General features: G+C 31.5%; 1 non-coding gene across 1 annotated transcript; it reads left to right on the top strand.

The window, feature by feature from the left end:
* Positions 1–3,677: 3,677 nt before the first annotated feature.
* On the top strand, positions 3,678–3,793 carry Trnal-caa. The gene is made up of 2 exons: positions 3,678–3,715; positions 3,748–3,793. It is a non-coding gene; the product is annotated as a tRNA-Leu (tRNA).
* Positions 3,794–6,260: the final 2,467 nt, after the last annotated feature.

Below are 6,260 nucleotides of genomic sequence, written 5' to 3'. Positions count from 1 at the left end.
ATATTTTAGATACAAGTAAAAAATTAAAAAAATGTTTAAAGGTTTAAAATTACAGTGCAATTTCGACCAAATATGAAAAATGCCCATACATTTTTTTATAAACATATTCTGGAGTGATAAGAGCCCGTAAACATATGTTAATGTATACAATGTAGCCGGTTAATATTAAGAGGGGACAATATGAGGCGTTGTCAATGAGCTAATAAATATTACCCACGGTTTCGTACGCATTTTCCTGCAGGACAAGAACCATGTAATAGCCATACCGTTTATAAACTCAAACCAAGATTTGAAGTAGAAGAGCGAACAGTTTTTATGAGTGCAAATAAATATTGATGGATATCATTGTATAATATATTGGTATTCACTTCAATAGTATCATATTGAATTGCATACATAACGAGTTCAGCACGTTGGACCCTTAAACGGGAGTGTATAGCTCTTGTTTCATGAATATATATTATGTAACGTTATGGGGACTTTTTGCAATTTTAAAACCAAATTAGCATTATTTGATGCAATGATACTACTCGAGTGTAACAAATAGCAACGAAAAAGTAAAAGAAGTAATAGATTCCAAACTTAAATTTCTAAATTAAAATAAATTATAATTGGAAATAGTTTTACCGTTAAAATTAACGAGGTTTCGGAGTTTTTTATTATGACGGATTAGACCATATGGATGTGATTTTTTTCTGATGAGCATCACATAATCAGAGGTATAATAGTTAAGTGAATGTAATTAAATCCTTGTTGGAAAACACGAATTTTTGGATCTCGTGTACATTGAATTGGATAAAAAGGCGGAGGTTAGAAGGGGAATTTGCAGTATAAGTGAAGTCACGTCTCTGGTCTAGAGAAGTTTAAATCCAAACCTAGCGCACTGCGGTGAAATATGATGCAGAATTAGGGAACAGCCATGACCATACTCAATTTGAGAGAAAGTTTGAGGATATCGGCACCCAAATCTACTATGCTCTTGTTGGAGTTGCATTAACACATGAGAAACGCTACTTTTGTGCAAAGCAGCTAATAAGTTTAGCGAGCTTGATTCCGTCTTCATTCTTTATGGATTAATTGCTAAGTTATGTGAAAATACGCGTTTGACTTTCAGTGATCTTCCAAATGATGCGCAAAAGATTTACAAATAACTGTAAGAACCTATAGTGACGAAGCATTTTTATGTCTTACAGTATTTAGCTTACTTAATATGATGGAACTAAATGGAGTAATAAAAATAAATGTATGGGTATTTCTTAGTACGAGCTGTAATTGTGCTACTACCTGTTAATTTTTAATCTAGTAGATTAAATAAATAATTGAACTTAAATACAAAAGATAAGATACAACATTACCATCTTATTATACATTAAAAAAATATGATTCAACCAAAAATATACATTTGATACATCATCTGAAACAATGTCGAGTGATGCGTAAGTTGGAAACAATAAATTTGGGGCAATGAACGTTTCATTCCCGTCTAAATGAACTTTATTAAACTGCAGTTTACTTTTGAAATTTTCAACCAACATTATTTTAAATAAAAAAGGCAGAGTTCTTGAGCTATAAAACTTTATTTCATACCTTAATCACATTTTTTGCTGCTTTTTAAATTATGGATTACAATAGGTATCTACCACTTTATTTTTATATAAATTATAAACGTTAATTTTAAGTATAAATATATATCTGAAATGTATGAAATATTTAATAAAATACTGATTATATATACTCATCCATTGGCTGATAAAAATATAAAGCCCTTCATGGGACACAACACAGTCACGTAAATTTGGATATTATTTTGATATGATAAAGTGTTTTACGATATTTAAGAAACCTCTCTTGGGTAATGCATGTGAAGAGAAAGATTACAGACCCAATGATGCATAATGAATTAAATTATTTTAATTTTAAGATTTCGTAGGTTTATTTAAAAAAATGACAATAAGTTAGAACAGGAGATATTAGGTTTGTAAAATGTCAAAGTATTAAACCTATATACTATCCCAATAGTAGAAAAAATCTCTTTACGCAACTATTCAAAAATGGGTTCTATCAATAATGTGATGGAAACGACGAGGGAGTTAAGACATATATGTAATTTTTTAAATCAATAAAAAAACTTCTTTTTTAATAAGTAAAAAAGTAATCGTTACATCATTAAACAATGCCTTGAACGGTACACATTCTGTGTGTTGGTCTTGAACGTGTTTTAATTATCATATTTAAAAGCAAAAATGGGTTTTAAGATTTCACGTAAAATCTTTTCAATATAGGTACTAATAGGAGATCTGTAACTGATTGAATGTTTTTTTTTTTAGATGAAATCAGTTTTGTGAGAGCAACGAATGAACGACGCACCCAATATACAACTAGACTACATTAATTTTTTGAAATTGTCATCACACACAACTTTGTCTGTTTAACCTTGCTGTATTGTTTATAGTTTCCAAGTTTCAACCAGTATACAAAGAATTAGGAACATACTGTACGTGTATATTATGCCGATTATTTAACTTTCCGTATATTTATTTACAGTTCTACAAATAATTTTATGTTTTTATTCTTACCAAGAAGATACATCCATACGTGGTAAGTAGTTAAAGCGTTGAGACTGATTGTTTTCTTACTAAACTAGCTACACTGTAACTCAGTGTTATGCGAGTTGTAAACAAACTTCTAGCAAAATAAGTTTTTATTGTGCGTTCCAAAAATGAGAAAGACGACGGAATGGAAGTTTGTTAAGAGCTTTTGCGGCAAATTGAAAGAGATAATCACTTTCTAAAACCGTCAATATCAGCGATAAATATTGAGTTTTTGAGTAGGACCTAGAAAAAAAATCAGACGAAAGAATGACACACTTATAATTCACCTCGTTCCAAAAAAGCATGAGCGAACAAACCCAAAGTCAATACAATGATGATTTCTTTCTTTGATTCGTTGGCAATATCCATAAAGAGTTTTAGCCTGAAGGAAACTGTAAATCAATAAGTGTATCGTGAAATCCTTAAAAGTCTGCGGAAAATAGCCTTGCGCGTGAGAGTAGCCAGACAACTGGATGATGCTTCACGACAATGCGCCTTGCCACTCTGAAATTTCAATTACTGAGTTTTTCACCAAAAAATTCATTCCTATCGTTCCTAAACCACTCTATTCTCCTGACTGGAGTTCTTGTGACTTTTCCCTGTTCCCTACGTTACAAGCCACTTCAAAAGACACCATTTTTGGATAATAGAAAACATAAAAAAAAAATTTTACCAACCAGCTAAAGGACAATCCAGTTTCGGACATTCAGACCTCCTATGAGTAGTGTGAAAACCGAATATAGTAGTATGTGGTTTCCCAAGGGAACTATTTTGAAGGAGATAAAGTTCATGTATGAATATATTGTAAATAAAACTCATAATTGAACCAGTCTCATTGATTTATTTACAGAACTCGTACATATACTTAAAAAGACTACTTCATTCAAACAGCATGTAATTACTTCGCTCGTATTATGCTTCCGGTATAAGTGAAAGAATGGGAAATAATTGAATCTAAGTTATTCCAACTTTTTAAATTAATACTTTAGTATTAAACTTTGTAAATGTTTTAAAAATTTCGATTTTGAAACGAATTTAGTGATAGCGCTTAGGCCACTATAAATTTATGCGCTGCTCTCTCAGCATGTCAGGATGGCCGAGCGGTCTAAGGCGCCAGACTCAAGTGCAAACTTACTAGGTTCAGCCTGGTCGAGCGTTCTGGTCCTCGTCTGAGGGCGTGGGTTCGAATCCCACTTCTGACATATACTTTTTGCCTGACACAAGAGTTTAACTGAACTTTAGTCGGAGAAGGAATGGCTCGTTAAGATATTTTTTGTCCACCTCCCTGTTTTTTTCGTAAACCACAATACAAATGGCATGGAGCCAAACTGTTTCAAGTATCTTATGTGTAAACATTCACAGGTTTGCTCAAGGAGGATTTTATAACGGCGTTTTAATTTTACTTCCCATTAATGGTTCAATTTATTAGGGGTGCAATTTGTAGTAATAGTTAGATTGTAATTTCGTCTTTAAAATCTGAATTTCACTACTGATCAGTCACTGTATATTCAATAATGTCTAGAATTTGGACGTAAACAAATGTTTCTGCCTCCTTTGGCGAACTTAAGATGAAAGCGTCATCGTGTGTTTGCAGTCAAGTAATTTAAAAGTTGTTTCATAAATATTATCAATTAATATAGGCAAACTTTTAAATTTTGTCTTCCTACATAAGCCTCTCTCAGACTTCAGCGAATATATAAAAATAACCGAATTGATCCCGCCGTTCTAAAGATTAGCATTTAGCAACACCTTTGGCGTTTCATTCGTATTTAGGACTATCAAATTTGTAAATTACAAAAAATGTATTAAAACACTTGCCAGTTAAATAGAGAGTAACGTTATATACAGGGTGTTCACAAAAGGGTGTCACAAAATTCTGTGGGTGATAGTAATCATCAATTCAAACAATGTCATTTGGTATTCCATTTAATAATTTTCTAAAAAGTACAATCTCTATTAATTGGGATACGCTTCTTTCAGAGGGCGTTTCGGCATGTAACATGTTAGGTGAGAACTGCGTTTACCGTGTGACTTAAATTTGGCTCAAACTAGGAGAAAACATCCGGAGAGATATATATTACCTAGCTCTAAAGGCGGTGGGATGAAACTTATAAGAGAATGCGTGCTAATATCCAAGAACCAAGGGAACAGATGTAGGACCGATAACGTTCGAGCTAATAAAGTAGGTTATGAGCAAGGAGACCTTGTTTTGTTAGATAACCCTAGAAAACGTTGTGGGGTTTCTCCTAAACTACAAACATCTTAGGGTGAGTATATCTGCTACTAAAGTAAATCAATAGAATTTTAATACGGTTATGACCTTTCGTGATGTTAATTGAATCGTGCAATATGAATTAGTGATTAATGATATAATAGCCATGAAATAAATTAATTATAAGTTTTCAAACTAAATACATCACGAATCCTTAATTAGTTGTACCCTTTTATTCTTATCTGTATAGAAATAAAGCTACACGGAAAATGTAAACCTACGGATGAAATCTTTCTTGAGTCATCTTGCCACATACAACATTTATTACTTTTTCAAATACTTAGGGTTCATAGTAATTTTCAAATAATAAAAGTGCCAGTGAGGTAGTGAGAGTATTACAACGCTAGAATGCGAATAAATAGAATCTTTACACCACTTTTAACATTGATTATCACTCTATTATTGTTCGTTTTAATATATGAATATAAATTTAACATTTTCAAATCAAATATGATTGCACGCTCTTTGTGTACAGAATTATATACTCTGCTACATTACCATGGTCATCAATAAGACTAATGGAGGAAAGCTCTGCCAATACTTAACGTGTGACATGTACCATATTTGAACACAGTGTTGCTCATGTAACATATGAATCGTCATGCAAAAGATCAAGCTTGTTGGTAAATTTTTATTCAAGATATATTACGGACATAAAGACAGACATAAATGAAAAACTTTAGTATCTCACGTGATAGGCTTCGAAAATGCTCAGGCAAATCATTTTAAATTTTGACTGTTGATGAATCTAAGAAATAGTTTTAATTTCATATTATAGTTGAAAGTATCTCTGATGTAAAATTCCTTTTTATTAAGCGTTATAGGACTACTGTAAAAAATTACACAAATTATACCACACTGCAATAATTTAACGTAGGAAATAACTTATACATGCTTTATTTACTTATGATTTTTTGTATTCAGGGCAAGGTTTCATATGTAAAAATCTGATCTTTAATACTTAATTAGTAATTTGATTAAAATATCTTCACAGACACATAGAAATTACAATTTTGCTTTAAAAACCTTAAAATTATATATAAAAAACTCATATGACAGAAAAATAGAAAGACAGGTAGACAGATATTAATATATTAGCCTATATTATTATTTTCTGGCCCTTTAGGTGTAGGCTTCGCTAGCGCTCTAATTGAAATCTTATATATGCAGCTTCCTTTTTATACTAAAATACACTTTTATGAATCATTTAAATATCTATTTAATGGCATATATTAGTTGTAGTAAATGAAGAAATTCGCAACTTACATGTGTATCTTAAATTTAAAGCACATAAAGATGAACAAAAGCTTCTGAGTTATTGTTAAAATACCAGATATTGGGAACCATAAATATAAGAAGAGAAATAATTAAAGCTGAGAGGCTTTAACGAAGGCTTT

The sequence above is a fragment of the Homalodisca vitripennis genome, chromosome 8 (assembly GCF_021130785.1).
Source record: "Homalodisca vitripennis isolate AUS2020 chromosome 8, UT_GWSS_2.1, whole genome shotgun sequence".
Classification (NCBI taxonomy): domain Eukaryota; kingdom Metazoa; phylum Arthropoda; class Insecta; order Hemiptera; family Cicadellidae; genus Homalodisca; species Homalodisca vitripennis.
This window is presented reverse-complemented; position numbering and strand designations above follow the sequence as displayed.